This window comes from Pristiophorus japonicus, chromosome 4, assembly GCF_044704955.1.
Source record: "Pristiophorus japonicus isolate sPriJap1 chromosome 4, sPriJap1.hap1, whole genome shotgun sequence".
Taxonomy (NCBI): domain Eukaryota; kingdom Metazoa; phylum Chordata; class Chondrichthyes; family Pristiophoridae; genus Pristiophorus; species Pristiophorus japonicus.
In genome coordinates, this window is record NC_091980.1 from 114,256,174 (window position 1) to 114,274,968 (window position 18,795).

Sequence of the window (18,795 nt, forward strand, 5' to 3'; positions counted from 1 at the left end):
AGAACATGCCGGGAGATCTCAGAGATGCAGTGATCGTGTCCATTTTTAAAAAGGGGAAGAAATCCGACTGCGGCAACTACAGGGGAATCTCCCTGCTATCAACCACTGGGAAAGTTGTCGCTAGACTCGTCCTCAACCGTCTTCTCCCTGTGGCCGAAGAGCACCTCCCGGAGCCACAGTGCGGAATTCGTCCCCTACGGGGAACAATGAACATGATCTTTGCAGCGCAGGAAAAATGCAGGGAGCAGCGCCAGCCCTGAAACATGGCCTTTTTCGATCTTACAAAGGCCTTTGGAGCGTCCTCCTCCGTTTTGGGTGCCCCCAAAAGTTTGTCAACATCCTTCGTCTGCTCCACGACAACATGCAGGCCGTGATCCTTACCAGTGGATCCGTTACAGACCCAATCCACGCCCGGACCGGAGTCAAACAGGGCTGCGTCATTGCTCCAATCCTCTTCTTAATCTTCCTTGCTGCTATGCTCCACCTCGCTGTCAACAAGCTCCCCGCTGAAGTGGAACTAAACTACAGAACCAGTGGGAAGCTGTTTAACCTACGCCGTTTCCAGACCAGGTCCAAGACCACCCAAACCTCTGTCGTTGAACTGCAGTACACTGACGACGCCTGCATCTGCACACATTCTGAGGCTGAACTCCAGGATATAGTCGATGTATTCACCGAGGCATATGAAAACATGGGCCTTACGCTTAACATCCGTAAGACAAAGGTCCTCCACCAACCTGTCCTCGGCGCACAGCACTGCCCCTCAGTCATCAAGATTCACGGCGCGGCCCTCGACAACGTGGACCACTTCCCATACCTCGGGAGCCTCTTGTCAACAAAGGCAGACATTGATGCGGAGATTCAACATCGCCTCCATTGTGCCAGTGCAGCCGTTGGCTGCCTGAGGAAAAGAGTATTCGAAGACCAGGCCCTCAAACCTACCACCAAGCTCATGGTCTACAGGGCTGTAGTAATACCCGCCCTCCTGTATGGATCAGAGGCATGGACGACTTACAGAAGACACATCAAGTTGCTGGAGATATATCACCAACGATGCCATCGCAAAATCCTGCAAATCCCCTAGGAGGACAGACACACCAACATCAGTATCCTCGCCCAGGCTAACATCCCCAGCATTGAAGCACGAACCACACTCGATCAACTTCGCTGGGCAGGCCACTTAGTTTGCATGCCAGACACGAGACTCCCTAACCAACTGCTCTATGCGGAGCTCCTTCATGGCAAACGAGCCAAAGATGGGCAGCGAAAACATTACAAGGACACCCTCAAAGCCTCCCTGGTGAAGTGTGTAATCACCACTGACGCCTGGGAGACCCTGGCCGAAGACCGCCCTAGGTGGAGTGCATCCAGGAGGGCGTTGAGTTCTTCAAATCTCAACGCTGCGAGCGTGAAGAGGTCAGGCGCAGGCAGCGGAAGGAGCATGTGGTAAATCAGTGCCACCCCCCCTTCCCCCGACGAATATCTGTCCCACCTATGACAGGGTCTGTGGCTCTCGTGTTGGACTGTTCAGCCACTAAAGAACTCACTTTAGGAGTGGAAGCAAGTCTTCCTCGATTCCGAGGGACTGCCTATGATGATGAGATCATCAATGTAGCAGCATTATAGAATAATATTTCCATGGGGAAATAATGAAAAATATTTTGATTATAAATAAAATATATAATTACTTACACGTAATTTCTGTTTTTTGAAATATACATTAGACCTTATATTCTAGACTATCAATCTATCTTCAAGGATTTGACATTCTGCTTCTATTATATCCATATTTGCCATTCTCTGACATCGAAATCTGATTGACAAACTGATGGATTTTTTTGTAATTTAAGTTACAATTTATTTTCTGGAAAATAATAAGCTGTTAGCTATTCTAGCTCAGCTTTTCCAATGAGTTGTGTGGCTGTAGGAGTTTGGAGAATTAGGTGCTAAACTTTTGGCATGGCTTGTGCTGGTGTCCTTTTGCATGCAGTTTTTCCATCTAGTTATCGAAACATAGAAACATAGAAAATAGGTGCAGGAGTAGGCCATTCGGCCCTTCGAGCCTGCATTCAATAAGATCATGGCTGATCATTCCCTCAGTACCCCTTTCCTGCTTTCTCTCCATACCCCTTGATCCCCTTAGCCGTAAGGGCCATATCTAACTCCCTCTTGAATATATCCAATGAACTGGCATCAACAACTCTCTGCGGCAGGGAATTCCATAGGTTAACAACTCTCTGAGTGAAGAAGTTTCTCCTCATCTCAGTCCTAAATGGTCTATCCCTTATCCTAAGACTATGTCCCCTGGTTCTGGACTTCCCCAACATCGGGAACATTCTTCCCGCATCTAACCTGTCCAGTCCCGTCAGAATCTTATACGTTTCTATGAGATCCCCTCTCATTCTTCTAAACTCCAGTATATTTTGGGTGCTAGCACAGATTTCACCTGTAGCTTAATTAAGGCCCCAGAATATGTGAAAATGTATTTAAATGAATGCTTTTTTTTTTACAATATTCTGTCTTTTCCACTGGGATCAACTGATGCCCTGCAGAGCCCTACAAGGAGAATGATAGAGGGTCAGCAGCAAACTTGCGAGATACTGGCACTCCTGCCAGGCACACTTTCCACAACCTCAGAGAGTACGGAGGAGTCCAGCTCAAGCATTTGTGCCACACAAAAGGTTACTGCACAAGATAAAAGTTCACGGGGTTGGGGGTAATATATTAGCATGGATAGAAAATTGGCTGACAAACAGAAAACAGAAAGTCGGGATAAATGGTTCATTCTCTGGTTGGCAATCAGTAATGAGTGGGGTGCCGCAGAGATCAGTGCTGGGACCCCAACTATTTACAATCTATATTAACGACTTGGAAGAGGGGACTGAGTGTACCAGAGCCAAGTTTGTTGACTGATCAAAGATGAGAGGAAAAGCAATGTGTGAGGAGGACATAAAGAGGCTGCAGGAGGACATAGACAGGCTAAGTGAGTGAGCAAGAATTTGGCAGATGGAGTATAATGTTGGAAAATGTGAGATCATGCACTTTGGCAGAAAAATCAAAGAACAAGTTATTTAAATGGAGAAAGATTGCAAAGTGCTGCAGTACAGCGGGACCTGGGGGTACTTGTGCATGAAACACAAAAAGACAGTATGCAGGTACAGCAAGTGATCAGGAAGGCCAATGGAATCTTGGCCTTTATTGCAAAGGGGATGGAGTATAAAAGCAGGGAAGTCTTGTTATAGCTATACAGGGTATTGGTGAGGCCACACCTGGAATACTGCGTGTAGTTTTAGTTTCCATATTTACGAAAGGATATATTTGCTGTGGAGGCAGTTCAGAAAAGGTTCACTCAGTTGATCCCGCGGATGAGTGGGTTGACTTATGAGGAAAGGTTGAGTAGGTTGGGCCGCTACTCATTGGAATTCAGAAGAATGAGAGGTGATCTTATAGAAACGTATAAGATTATGAGGGGAAGATGAGGAGAAATTTCTTCTCTCAGAGGGTTGTGAATCTGTGGAATTCGCTGCGTGGAAGTTGGGACATTAAATAAATTTAAGACAGAAATAGACAGTTTCTTAAATGATAAGGGGTTATGGAGAGTGGGCAGGGAAGTGGAGCTGAGTCCGTGATCAGATCAGCCATGATCTTATTGAATGGCGGAGGAGGCTCGAGGGGCCTTATGGCCAATCCTGCTCCTATTTCTTATGTTCTTATGTTCTTATTCCATTTACCTTCCTGATTACTTGCTGTACCTGCATACTAACTTTTTGTGTTTCATGCATAAGGACACCCAGGTGCCTCTGTACTGCAGCACTTTGCAATTTTCCTCCATTTAAAAATTAATTTGCTTTTCTATTCTTTCTGCCAAAGTGGATAACCTCATATTTTCCAATATAATACTCCATCTGCCAACCTTTTGGCCACTCACTTTGCCTGACTATATCACTTTGCAAATTTTTTGTGTCCTCCTGACAATTTGCTTCCCTGCCCGCTCCCCATAACCCTTTATTCCTTTATCACTCAAAAATCAGTCAATCTCCGCCTTAAATATATTCAATGACCCAGCCTCCACAGCTCTGTGGGGCAGAGAATTCCACAGATTTACAACCCTCTAAGAAATTCCTCATCATCTCAGTTTTAAATGGGCAGCTCCTTATTCTGAGACTGTACCCCCTAGTTCTTGTTTCCCCTATGAGTGGAAATATCCTCTCTGCATCCACCTTGTCGAGACCCCTCATTATCTTATATGTTTCGTTAAAATCATCTCTCATTCTTCTGAACTCCATTGAGTACAGGCCCAACATACTCAACCAATCTTCATAAGTCAACCCACTCATCTCCGGAATCAACCTAATGAGCCTTCTCTGAATTGCCTCCAATGCAAGTATATCCTTCCCTAAATACGGAGACCAAAACTGAACGCAGTACTCTCGGTGTGGCTTCACCAATACCTGTATAGTTGCAGCAGGACTTCTCTGCTTTTATACTCCATCCCCCTTGCAATAAAGGCCAACGTTCCATTTGCCTTCCTGATTACTTGCTGTACCTGCATACTAACTTTTTGTGTTTCATGCACAAGAACCCCCAGGTCCCTCTGTACTGCAGCACTTTGCAATTTTTCTCCATTTAAATTATAATTTGCTTTTCTATTTTTTCTGCCAAAATGGATAACCTCACATTTTGCCACATTATACTCCATGTGCCAAATGTTTGCCCACTCACTTAGCCTGTTTATATCCCGTTGCAGATTTTGTGTGTCCTCCTCACAATTTGCTTTCTCACCCATCTTTGTACCATCAGCAAACTTGGCTACATTACACTCGGTCCTTTTATAGTCATTAATATAGATTGGAAATAGTTGAGGCCCCAGCACCCCACTAGTTACTGTTTGTCAGCTGGAAAAGGACCCATTTATCCTGTTTTCTGTTAGTTAGCCAATCCTCCATCCAGGCTAATATATTTCTCCCAACCCCGTTAACTTTTATCTTGTGCAGTAATCTTTTATGTGGCACCGTATCGAATGCCTTCTGGAAATCCAAATACACCACATCCATTGGGTCCCCCTTATCCATCCTGCTCGTTACATCCTCAAAAAACTCCATCAAATTTATCAAACATGATTTCCCTTTCATAAAACAATGCCGACTCTGCTTGACTGAATTATGCTTTTCCAAATTTCCTGCTACTGCTTCCTTAATAATGGACTCCAGCATTTTCCCAATGACAATTGTTAGGCTAACTGGTGTATAGTTTCCTGCTTTCTATCTGCCTCCTTTTTTAAATAAGTGCGTTACATTTGCAGTTTTCCAATCTGCTGGGACCTCACCAGAATCCAGGAAATTTTGGTAGATTACAACCAATGCATCCACTATCTCTGCAGCCACTTCTTTTAAGACCCCAGGATGCACACCATCAGGTCCAGGGGACTTGTCCGCCTTTAGTCCTATTATTTTAATGAGTACTACTTCTTTAATGATAGTGATTGTTTTTAGTTCCTCCCTCCCTATAGCCTCTTGCTTATCCACATGCCCACATGCAGCAAGACCTGGACAATATTCTGGCTTGGGTTGATAAATGACAAGTAACATTCGCACCACACAAGTGCCAGGCAATGACTGTCTCCAAGGATAGATTGTCTAACCACCTCCCCTGGCATTCAATGGTATTACCATCGTCAAATCCCCCACCCTCAACATCCTGGGGTCACCATTGACCAGAAACCTAACTGGACCAGCCACATAAATACTGTGGTTGCAAGAGCAGGTCAGAGGCTGGTATTCTGCGGCGAGTAGCTCACCACCTGACTCCCTAAAGCCTTTCCACCATTTACAAGGCACAAGTCAGGAATGTGATGGAATACTATCTACTTGCCTGGTTTAGTGCAACTCCAAAAACACACTGAAGAAGCTCGACACCTCCAGGCCAAAGCAGCCTGCTTGATTGGCAACCCATCCTCCACCACCTTAAACATTCACTCCCTCCACCATCGGCACACTGTGGCTACAGTGTGCACCATCTACAAGATGCACTGCAGCAACTTGCCAAGCCTTCTTCCACAGCACGTCCCATTCTCTGGACCTTTACTACCTAGAAGGACAAGGGCAGCAGGTGCATGGAAACACTACCACCTGCAAGTTCCCTCCAAGTCACACACCATCCTGACTTCGAAATAAATCAGCATTCCTTCATCATTGCTGTGTCAAAATGCTGGAACTCCCTTCTTAATAACACAGTGGGAGCACCTTCACCACATGGACTGCAGCTATTCAAGAAGGCGGCTCACCACCACCTTCTCAAGAGCAATTGGGGATGGGTAATAAATACTGGTCTTGCCAGCGATGCCCACATCCCATGAATGAATAAAAATAATTAAGCTGCTGCAATCTGGTTTTGCATTGCCCACGGCACAGAAATTGTTCTTGTCAGTTATAAATAACGTCCTCTGTGACTGTAATCATGGTTTACTGTCCCTTCTTATTCTCCTTGACCATTCTACTGCCTTTGCCATTGTTGGTCACTGTAAACTCCTCCAATATTCCATCTTATAGGTCTGCGCTCTCTTAATTTCATTCATAACTGTTTTAACAAAGACATATATTTGCACATGGGTTCTTTTCCTGTCCATGCACTATCAAAACTGCAGTTGCCCAGTGCTCCATCCTTGTTCGCTCCTCATGCTTGTCTATATGTATCCCCTGGGTGACATAATTCAAAAGCATGGGTTCCATGTTTCTTATTTATGCTGCTAACAATATATTTACCTTTCTGCTCCTATTTTGATTCCAAGGCAATTACCCTGCCTCTTCAACTGCCTGTCTGACTTTGTCTTAGATGAGTCAAAGTTTCCTCCCTCTTAATGTTGGAAAAGCAAATACCATCCATTTTGGTTTCTGTCAACCCCCGCAATCCTCTGCTTGTAACACCATCATCCTTCCTGACTAGTCTAGAGGTACACAATCTCGGTATGGTGCTTAATCCCAAACAGAGTTTCCTTCCCCATATCCATTCCATCATTAAGACTACCTTCTTACATCTTCATAATAATCCTGTCTCGTTTAACATGTTTAGGAGATTTGGCACGTTAAGTAAATATTAACTGCATTCCAAATACTTGTATTTCTATTCGCAGTGCAAATTAAACTAACAAAATAGGTTATAAATATATGTTTGGCTGTATATTTGATTGTACTATGGAACTATTCGATGATGAGACTAATTTATAAGCACAATGAAATGTTAAATATTGTACTGGCTAATTTTCATACAGTATTTGCAATGGTTTTCATACAGTATGTCATTACAGCATTTATTTTACTGTACTAATTCTAATTGTTCATCTTTTTTATGTACTTAAATGTAGATTTATATTTAAGGAGATCAGTAATTGGTTATGTATTTGAAATTATACTAAGAACATAGTTAGCAGATTGTGCGTTCTCAGTGGTGCCATCAATCTCATTTATGATCATTTCTTTGTTTATGTTGTAGCATGGTGGCTTTATTTCAATTGTGAGCTCACAGCTCATTAAACTCAGGCTGTAAAGAAAATGCAGATAAAGTAAATTGGCTAAAGGACTTACAGATGCGGGGAACAAAAATATAATTATTTATGGAAAATGAAGGGGAAAGGTTGTCATTTATTTTTCACACAGGAGGTTCTTAGAACATGGTATTTTTTTTTAACCAAAAGTGGTAATTGAGGCAGAGAATTGAAAGACCACTGGAGAATATTTGAAAATGAAGAATATTAGAGAATTTGAAGAAAGGGCAGGGGAATGGATAAGAGTGGAGAACTAGCCCTGGGACAGATGCAGTGGACCACATAGACTCCTGTGTAGTAGTATCTATTGTTCTATGAACAGGATTTAAGATACATACTGTAAGGTTATTAGAATATTACATTAATTTTATTTTGTGCTTATTGAAGGAAATGTGAAGACTAACCAAAAGTTCCAGCCTATCTTTAATCATGAGTGTGCATAGTCATTAAAATATGTTCATTTTGCAAATCAAATATTTTGCACCCAATAAAATATAAAACAAGTTGACACTTATTTGACATGTAGATTGCTACCATTGTTTACTTTCAGTTTTGTACAAATGAGTTGTGCTCATTTCTCATTATTTGTATATGGAGACATTATCATTTTGAAAGCATTTTTAATCAGAAAATATCTCAAAATCAATTTTCAAGTATTAATTTAATATAAAATAGGGCATCTGTTCATGTCAGCTCTCTTATTTTTGTACTTATAAAATGTAGTTTGCTGTAATATGTCGGCAGTTATTTTCATGTTGGATTATTTGCTGCAGCTTCGGTCATGTGATGCAGCCCTGCCAGAGATGCGACTGAAGTCTGTCTGCAGTTAGTCTCCATGAAGTACAATTATGCTGGGACGTTTCAATGGAGCACGTCTGTTTTTGAAAGCAGGCCAGTTTCTTCCAGTGGAATTGTCTGAGGAGGATGGTTTGATGTTTTTTGTTATGCAGGTTTTAGCAGTTGCCAACTCTGGTATTTCTGTGATAGGCTCTAATCAATGTGCAGTGATTAATGGAGGCAGGCGTTTTATAAATGAGTTCTAATTACAAAAAAAGTGTTTGGGGTAAATGGGTGGACACAGGTTTGTTTTCTGCACTCCAATCTTTTTAGTTCTTATTTGAAATGCAGTAAGTGGAGGCTGCAGTGCATTTCTGGCTGTGTGTCCACTGACAGCAGATGAACTTTAAAAAATACCAAAATAACTTACTTGCTAAAAGCATTATTTAAAAAAAAACTGCATATATTTTCATTTTCTGTTGAGATGTTTTGGACGATATTTTATCTATCTGTACACAATGTTTGAAATGAACACAGATCTGCATCAGCAATGGACAAACGACAGTATGGGTGCAGTTATCGAGGCACTGTTGATGCAAAGCCAAGTGTCTGGATGACATTTTGACTCCAAAGTATACAGGAGTGAGAGATATGAAACTACCATACTGTTTGGACTTCATAACGAACTCCTGCAGGCTCTCAGAACACAACAAATAACCGCCTCAGTTATTTGTCCTTTGTCATTGAGCTCAGTGCAAGGTGCAGCAGGAGTGCAACATTGTCATACAACTGCTTATTCGATTTGCTTGGTTTGCTGCTGTCTAAGATCACGTAACAGGGAGGGTCACAAGAAGACTGTCATCATCCAAGCTTTAGCCTGGATATCTGACTTCGATCTTGACATTTGATTTGCTTTGCTACTATACGAAAGCAGAAGAAGATGACTGCACTGTTAGTGACTAGTGTGATAGTTGAGTGACTGCATTCTAACACCAAACATGCCCTCCATTCAATGCTTTTACATATGGGGCTGGATTTTAGGCTTTTATGTTTTTGAGACGATAATGGCGGTGGGGCGGGAAAGTTGGCGGCCAGGAATAGTTTAAGCCTTAGTAGGTAAGTTTGAGCATCTGGGCTCTGCGTCAGAGGGCACAGCGCTAAGGGAGGCATTGTACACCTCTCTTGGCGCAAGGATGGGAAACTCCAGCGCTAAAGAGCCAGCCTGGGAGTGCTCCGAGAGATGTCGGGGGGAGGGGGGGGGAACCTAAAAGAAAACCCACAAAAACATTCCCAAAACATTGCCCATGCCACCACAACATAAATCGCTAAAAAAAAATTAAAAGAAAAAACAATTACACTCACTTTAGGAGTCCATTACTCACCCCTTTGCCATCGGGATGGTTGGATCGCCCTGATTTCCCAGGCGGTCATTGCAACACACTTCCAGGCGGACAGGTCGGGCAAGAGCACAAAGTCGCGCTGGTGTCACAACCAGGGGTGTTGCACATCGGCGCAGCTCTTCTGGGTGGTGCTGCTCCGCGATGCCACAAGACCAGACCTGAGGATCACTGCGGGGTACAGAAGACCTCACCGCTACCATTGCCGCCGCTTCGGGATGAAAAATGGAATGCAGAAGACCGGAAAATCGAGCCTATGATACTTCATGAGCAAAACTTTTACAAATCACTTCTAAAAGCCTCTGTCATAGTAGTTGGTAATTTTTTGTCATATTGATAGGCCTTTTGCCAATCAGTTCTATTAATACTGAATGCTGAGTTTCTGTGGTCAACTGGGATGGTTGAGCAGTGGCCGGAAGCGGTCCGCGGTTTCAATGTGAGGTTCGCTCCTGTCGACTGCACATTCAGGTAAGTATATTTCAAACACAACGTACAGCAGTCCCTTTAATGACCATCTATTAGGCCGCATCTGGACCTCGGGGCATAAATTGCTCCCCACGATGAAAAAATGGCGCACTCATCGGATTTGTAGTTCTTTCTCCACCCCAATCCATGGGGCGGAGACGTGAGTGATATTCAGCTGTTTGTTTCGTCTTTTTGCTCGGGACGGTTTTGCTGTCAGCTGTGGGGCGGAAGTGCCCTTGGATCATAGCGGCCGTCGCTCCAATTCATCAGCGCTGCGCAACGCGGACGTGTCGTGCCGACGCGTCACAACGTCTCTCCCCTTCAGTTAAAGGGGAGAGCTGCTGTGAACTCTGCATGGGGTTTAGTTGAGCCCACTGGACCACCAGGGAAGGGAAGGGTGGCCTGGCACCCAAGAGGGGGTTCGGGGCTGCCCGGCCAAACCCGTGGCCATCATTGTCGGGCTGACCTCGGAGTCGGACGACAATTAAAATAAAATGGAGGCGTCGGAAGTGCGCCCTCCCCTTTAAGGGTGGATGCGCCGCCCAGACACACACAGCTTCCCACAGGGAAAAGTTGTTAGTGGTAGTTGTTAGCTGCGGCGCCGCTTTCATGGGGCAATTCCACACGGGCCAATTTCCTCACGCGGAGCGGAAAGGGGGTCGTCGCCAGTCGGAAGGGGATTGGCGCGTACCTGATGGGCGACGCAGAAATCCGTTTCCGCCACTCCCGGCCAGGGGGCAATTTAGGACAGGTCAGCCCATCCATCTGCCCCCGGTCAGTAAATCCTATCCGCTCAAAGAGGGCGGCAATTTCGGCCCCCCTGGTTTTCCTGAATGCACACCACCCTGCTGCATTGCCTTAGCTGCTGTTTATCTGTTTTTACTGATCCTGTTCGTAGTTTATAGTCTAAGCCATGGTCTGATAGTGTTTTATCTGCTGCTTTCCAAAGTCTAGGAGACTGTGAAAGAGCTCATGAGATATCCAGTAAGCCAAATACAGTAATTTTATCCTTGTATTTGGTGCATTATCAGATATTGGGCATAAAAATGTTTTCAGGGTGTGAGCATTAACTAATGTGAATAGACTTTGATGCTGAGCACAAGAGAAATATTTGAGTGAAAGATCCATAAAAATAACCGTCATAGTTGGGAATACCTATCCCGGGATTGCTTGATGCTGATCCTTGGTACCCAAAATGAAAACTGTTCCAATACCAACTCTAAAATAGTTTACCTTGTCGAGAACCAGAATTGAAAGGATGCAACTATCAGGAAAGATTAAGCAAACTAGAGTTCTTTTCTCTGGAAAACAGAAAACTAAAGGAGACTAGATAGAGGCCTTAAAAATAATGAAGGGGTTCGATAAGTTGGATGTGGAGAAATTGTTTCCACTTGAGGTTGAGACAAGAAAAGGAGGACATACAAATAAAATAACCCGTTTCTGTGCCGTAGATTTTATGTAATATGTAGATAGATTAATTGAAGATAGTCAATCAGTCATAGTCATTCCCTCGAAATCGAGGAAGACTTGCTTCCACTCTAAAAGTGAGTTCTCAGGTAACTGTACAGTCCAATACAGGAATTACAGTCTCTGTCACAGGTGAGACAGACAGTCGTTGGAGGAAAGGGTGGGTGGGGAGTCTGGTTTGCCGCATTCTCCTTCTGCTGCCTGCGCTTGTTTTCTGTATGCTCTCAGCGACGAGACTCGAGGTGCTCAGCGCCCTCCCGGATGCTCTTCCTCCACTTAGGGCGGTCTTTGGCCAGGGATTCCCAGGTGTCGTTGGGGATGTTGCACTTTATCAAGGAGGCTTTGAGGGTGTCTTTGAAACGTTTCCTCTGCCCACCTGCAGAGGATTTGCAGGATCTTGCAGAGACATTGTTGGTGGTATTTCTCCAGCGATTTGAGGTGTCTACTAGTGGAACTAAACTATAGAACTACTGGGAACCTGTTCAACCTTCGTTGCTCCAGGCTAGATCCAAGACTGTCCCATCCTCTGTCGTTGAACTGCAGTATGAGGACGACGCTTGCGTCTGCGCACATTCAGAGGCTGAACTCCAAGCCATCGTCAGCATCGTCACCGAGGTGTATGAAATCATTGGCCTTACACTAAACATCCGTAAGACAAAGGTCCTCCACCAACCTGACCCCGCCACAAAGCACTGTTCCCCCAGTTATCAAAATCCACGGCATGGCCTTGGACAACATGGACCATTTTCCATACCTCGCGAGCGTACTATCAGCAAGGGCAGACATCGCCGATGAGGTGTAACTGCGCCTCCAGTGCACCAGCGCAGCCTTCAGTCGCCTAAGGAAGAGAGTGTTCAAAGATCAGGCCCTCAAATCTGGCACCACACTTATGGTCTACAGGGCTGTAGTGATACCTGCCCTTCTTTATGGCTCAGAGACGTGGACCATATACAGTAGACACCTCAAATCGCTGGAGAAATTGAAGATAGCAATGTCATCATCATAGGTCTCTCAATTGTGCTGTAACAGCTCTTGCATCTCTCCTTGTTTGTGCCACAAATATCTAAAAGCTGAAGTTGTAAAAGAAAATGAAAGACTTGGATTTATTTAATGGGTAATTTTAACCCCACCATGGCAGGCTGGAGAGGTGGTTCAATTTTTAAAAAATGGGAAACCTGACCCCAACCCGCTGTGTTAAATTCAGGAGGATCTCTGCAGTCCTAGCATTTCCGGGTTTCCCGGTTGCTCCCTCCCTGCCTCCCCGTAAATATCAGAGCCATAGTGTGTTATGTCTCTCAAACCTCCTGAAGCATTTCACATACGGTGAATTGCTTTAAAGTGCAATTACTGTTGTGATGTAGGCTGTTTTCCTTAGCTTTGTTTCCTGACTTCTATTGCATATTTTATATTGAGATACAAGATTGGCATATTGTGGAAGCGATACGTTAAGATAATAATTTCGTGTGCATGGCTCTAAATGCCAATAATAACCAAATTTACATTGCAGAATCAAGATTCTGTGCATGAAAGTGCACTGTCAAATACCCTGCAGCGATTTTTCTGACTGCTTACTGGTTGGGCAGCATAGAACATTTGGAACTTCAAAAAATTGCTGTTACCTATCATTCAATTGCAGCTGGCATTGTGCCAATTTCCAGTTACTTTATAAAACATGCTTTATTGACCACTCCATATGTTTTCAAAAAACCTGGCTCTGGAATTTGTTCATAGTCTTCACCAATGAAAAATACATCTAACCAATCTGAAATTTGCAGATCTCCATAATATTTGTAACCTTAAAGCATCTCTATGGCCTTTAACACTTAGTTTACTTATACAGCTGAAAAATTATTTGTAATTTCCATGATGTTATCAGTAGTCTGTCTTCTGTTATTCTCTTATTCCTGCTGAAACTCATTTTGCTTTCACCGCCGCACCCCCGCACCCCACTCCCTCAGATTTCTCTCTCTCTAGTTCACCAAAAGCAATGATTCCTGCTGGGGCATGATTCTTCTGGTGCCAACAGCATTCCAATAGTGAGTGCTGGCACACTATTCACCCATGGGGAGGGCACCACAGCTGAGCCTGATGCCATCCTCACTAGTTGTCCACACATGCACAATCTCCAGCAGGGGTTACTGGGATAACAATCAAAAGTGGGAACCCTGGGATGTATATCTTTTTCACTTTCCTTAAAATCCCATTTCTTCTGTTTTATTTTCCAATTCTGCTTCCATTTAATTCTTTGCAGAAATTTTTTTTTTGTCTTGAAGTTTGATTTTTCTAAAATCATGAATATCTAAGAAGGTTAAATTGATTAGCATCCGAAAACAGGTGTAGGCATTACGTGTGCGTGATTAACCCATGCCAAATTGAATAGAATGCAGGCAGCACACCAACTTTGTGCTGCCTGGTCATTATAATGATTTCTATGTGCAGCCAGCGCTCCTTGCGCTGTTCACTGGCTGCATACATCAGCAGAAGGCCCAATATTGTGAGTGACTAAAGATAGCCTGCACTACTTAAAGCTAGCTTGCCTCTCCTAAAGAGGAGGTTCATTGTGGCTGCAATAGGTGCTAGGAGTTGTTCTGCAAGTGAGTCTGATCTGGGAAAGAGTGAAGAATGGCTGACCATGGAAGAGAGCAGGCACCAAGGTTTTTGATGGCTGCACTGGAGGTCTTAGTTGAAGAGGTGGAAAGGAGAGATGTCCTGTACCCTTGGGGGGCGGGCGGTGGGGGGTTGTCGGGGGGGTGGTGGCAGACACTTACTCAGAAGGCAGTGGCAAGAGAGGAGGTTAAGTTCAGGAGTATAACTCCAAGAACATGATGCAGTGCAAGAAGTGTTTAATAATCTCACACAAGTGGTCAAGGCGATTGAATGCATCGTCAAATGCCATATCAACAACAACAACTACTTTTATTTTTATAGTACCTTTAACGCAGTAAAACAAATAAGTTTGACACCGAGCCACATAAGAAGAAATTACAGAGATGACCAAAAGCTTGATCAAAGGGGTAGGTTTTAAGGAGCGTCTTAAAGGAGGAAAGAGAGATACAGAGGCGGGGAGGTTTAGGGAAAGAGTTCCTGAGCTCAAGGCCCAGGCAGCTGGCCACCGATGGTTGAGCGGTTATAATCAGGGATGCTCAAGAGGGCAGAATTTGAGGAGCGCAGACATCTCGTGGGGTTGTGAGGTTGAAAGAGATTACAGAGATAGGGAGGGGCAAGGCCATGGAGAGCTTTATAAACAAGGATGAGAATTTAGAAATAGAGGTGTTGCTTAACCAGAAGCCAATGTAGGTCAGTGAGCACAGAGGTGATGGGTGTTCGGGAATTGGTGCGAGTTAGGACATGGGCTGCTGAGTTTTGGATGACCTCAAGTTTATGTAGAGTAGAATGTGGGAGGCCAGCCAGGAGTGGGTTGGAGTAGTCAACTCTAGAGGTAACAAAGGCATAGATGAGGGTTTCAGCAGCAGATGAGCTGAGGCAGGGGCGGAGGCAGGCAAGGTTACGGAGATGGAAATAGGCGATTTTAGTTATGCTGCGGATATGTGGCTGGAAGCTCATTTCAGGATCAAATATAACATCTAGGTTGCGAACAGTCTGGTTCAGCCTCAGATAGATGCTGGAGAGAGGGATGGAGTCAATGGCTAGGGAAAGCAGTTTGTGGTGGGGTCCAAAGACAATGGCTTCGGTCTTCCCAATATTTATTTGGAGAAAATTTCTGCTCATCCAGTACTGGATGTCAGACAAGCAATCTGACAATCAGAGACTATGGAGGGATCGGGAGAAGTGGTACAGAGGTAGAGCTGGGTGTTGTCAGCATACATTTGGAAACTGACTCCATGTTTTCGGATGATATCGCCAAAGGGCAGCATATAGATGTGAAATAGGAGGGAGTCAAGGATAGATCCTTGGGGGGCACCAGAGGTAACGATGTGGGGGGTGGGAAGAGAAGCCATTGCAGGAGATTTTCTGGCTATGATTCGACAGATAAGAATGGAACCAAGCGGGTGCAATCCCAGCCAGCTGGACGATGGTGGAGAGGCGTTGGAGGAGGATGGAGTGGTCAACATGTCAAAGGCTGCAGGCAGGTCGAGGAGGACGAGGAGTGATACCTTTGTCGCAGTCACAGAGGATGTCATTTGTGACTGATGAGAACTGTTTCGGTACTGTGGCAATGGCGGAAACCAGATTGAAGGGATTCAAACATGGAGTTCTAGGAAATATGGGCACGGATTTGGAAGGCGACAACACGTTCAAGGACTTTGGAGATGAAAAGGTGGTTGGAGATGGGGTGGTAGCTACCAAGCACAGTAGGGTCAAGGGTTGCTTTTTTGAGGAGAGGGGTGATGACGGCAGATTTGAAGGAGAGGAGGACAGTACCTGAGGAGAGAGAACCGTTAACAATGTCGGCTAACATGGGAGCCAGAAAAGGAAGATGGGTCGTTAGCAGTTTAGTGGGAATAGGGTCAAGGGAGTAGGAGTGGGTCTCATGGACAAGATGAGCATGAAGAGGTCAAGAGGGGAGATCGGACAGAAACTGGAGAAAGATGCAAGTTTAGGGCTAGGGCAGGGGGGAACCTCAGAGGAAGTTTGGCCTACCAACTGCACCACTAGCCTAGACACTGCTCAATTTATCATACCTCCATCACTCACTTACCAACAATCTATCAATCAGGACTTAACCCTAATATTCATATGCATCACTTACCTTCACACACTTAGCACTGTTGCAAGCCTCAAACCCACATCTTACAGCTTGCACACACTGGCAGTTATTCAACCATGATAGCCATACCACCCAAACAGATTGCACGACACTCACTGACACACTCTTAGATGAAGGGACCGAGTGCATTGTATCCAAGTTTGCTGATGATACAAAGCTAGGTGGGAAAGTAAGCTGTGAGGAGGACACAAAGAGCTGCAAAGGGATAGATTAAGTGAGTGGGCAATAAGGAGGCAGATGGAGTATAATGTGAGGAAATGTGAGGTTATTCACTTTGGTGGGAAGAATGGAAAAACAGAATTTGTTTTTAAATGGTGAGAAACGATTAAATGCTGGTGTTCAGTGCGATTTAGGTGTCCTCGTACAGGAAACAAAGAAAGTTAGAATGCAGATACAGCAAGCAATTAGGAAGGTAAATGGCATGTCAGCCTTTATTGCAAGGGGATTGGAGTATAAGAGGAAGGAAATCTTACTACAATTGTACAGAGCTTTGGTGAGACCACACCTGGAGTACTGTGCATAGTTTTAGTCTTCTTATCTGAGAAAGGACATACATGCCTTAGAGGCGGTGCAACGAATGTTCATTAGATTAATCCCTGCAATGAGAGGGTTGTCCTATGAAGAGAGATTGAGTAGATTGGGCCTATACTCGCTCGAGTTTAGAAGAATGAGAGGTAATCTCATTGAAACATAAAAAATTCTGAGGGGGATTGACAGGGTAGATGCTGAGAAGTTGTTTCCCCTGGCTGGAGTGTCTAGAACTATGGGGCATAGTCTCAGGATAAGGGGTTGGCCATTTAAGACTGAAATTAGGAAGAATTTCTTCACTCAGAGGCTTCTGAATCTTTGGAATACTCTACCCCAAAGGGCTGTGGATGCTGAATCGTTGAGTATATTCAAGGCTGAGATAGATTTTTGAGCTCTAGGGGAATCAAGGGATGTGGAGATAGGGCAGGAAAGTGAGTTGAGGTCGAAAATCAGCCATGCTCTTATTGAATGACAGAGCAGGCTCAAAGGGCCTCCGAATTCTTATGTTCTTACAGGAGAAGGTGGCACACAAACTGAGGCAGCGGAAACTAACCGGAGGGGGAATTGCGCACTTGCATTTTTTAATCCCCCTCATGGAGGAGACAGAGCTGGCCATTCTGGGAAGGGCTATTGCTAAAGCCATTGAAGATAAGGGTATCTGCACACCTAATGCTCCTTCTCTCATCCCACTTCTCCCTCATCCCACAATCTCTGATTGAGAAGCTGCAGACGGTGTAAGCTGGTATTTCTTACTTTCTCCACTCCCCTCACCTCAAACTTATCTTTATCCCTTTTTCCTTTCAGATACCCAAGAACTGCAACCTGCCCAGGCAGTGGAGGAAGAGGAAGAAGACAGTAAAGGTGAAGACACGCCATCACTTGATTTCACAGTTGCAGCCACCAGCTCAGATACTGACACTACGCGTAATTTAGAGGATAGCATAGAGGTGGGATCTGCACATGGTGAGATACCGGGCACAAATGCGCTGCAGCCAGGACAGGGGGACAGGATAACACAGGTGCCAGCTCACTGGCGGGTGATGATAGTTGTGCTGTGGAGAACAGAGATGATGATTTCTATGGGCCAGGCTACATAGGATTGCTGAGGTGTCTCCCCTGAGTGGCAGTAGCTTCATGGAGTCCGAACCTGCTGTCCTCTCTCCGGATAACAGCATTCGTGCTCCCAGCCCTGCCACTCTGCCAGTGCCCATGCTGTTGCCTGTCAGCCAGCCAACCGAGACTGCTGCAACCCTGGCCGAGATGCTGCAATCTGCAGCCAGGCCTTCTAGAGCCAGAGCTGCTCAAGGTTTTTTTTTTCAAATAATATACTTTATTCATATAACATTTTCACAATACATTAGAAAATAGTTCAGTGCCTTGCGGTCAGCAATTCCATACAATTCGTTTGGATGCTGACAGCAGTTCCATACAATGTACTAGCGTGCATTTCATTTCAAGGTACAGTTTAGTACAATCCTTAAATCACGTTACATGTAGTACTAAGGGTATTACATGGAGCAGATGGGAACAGGTTTACATTACATTCCAGGATACATTTCAATACCGATCACGAATCACATTACATATAGCACTATGCAGATGAAAGCAGTACACAGAACGGATGAGAATACATTTACATTTCTTTACAAGTTACTAAACAGTGCAGAGACTTTCATTAAACATGGCACAACACAAGTGTTTTTCAGTACATGGTGCTCTATGTATACTAGCAGATCAACAAGTACAGCCCGAGGGGAGTCTGGTTCCATCCCCTGGGCTTACTGTGGCGGAAGGGCCTTAAACTGTGGCTCTTTCCCATCGTGCCTTTGCGGCGACTGCACCAATCTTTAGTGCGTCCCTCAGCACGTATTCCTGGACCTTGGATTGCGCTA

The 18,795-nt window shown here is 44.6% G+C and overlaps 1 protein-coding gene across 14 annotated transcripts in view; it reads left to right on the forward strand.

Moving 5' to 3' along the window:
• The window catches only part of LOC139263036 (PH and SEC7 domain-containing protein 2-like), a 420,621-nt gene that overhangs the window by 116,508 nt on the left and 285,318 nt on the right, over nt 1–18,795 (forward strand). For 10 of the 14 annotated variants that reach the window (XM_070878509.1, XM_070878513.1, XM_070878508.1 and 7 more), the window contains one exon: nt 17,708–17,764. The exons of 3 other annotated variants lie outside the window; for them this stretch is intronic. The gene's annotated coding sequence lies outside the window, so the exon portion shown is untranslated. One more of the 14 variants, XM_070878517.1, reaches the window with a different exon arrangement.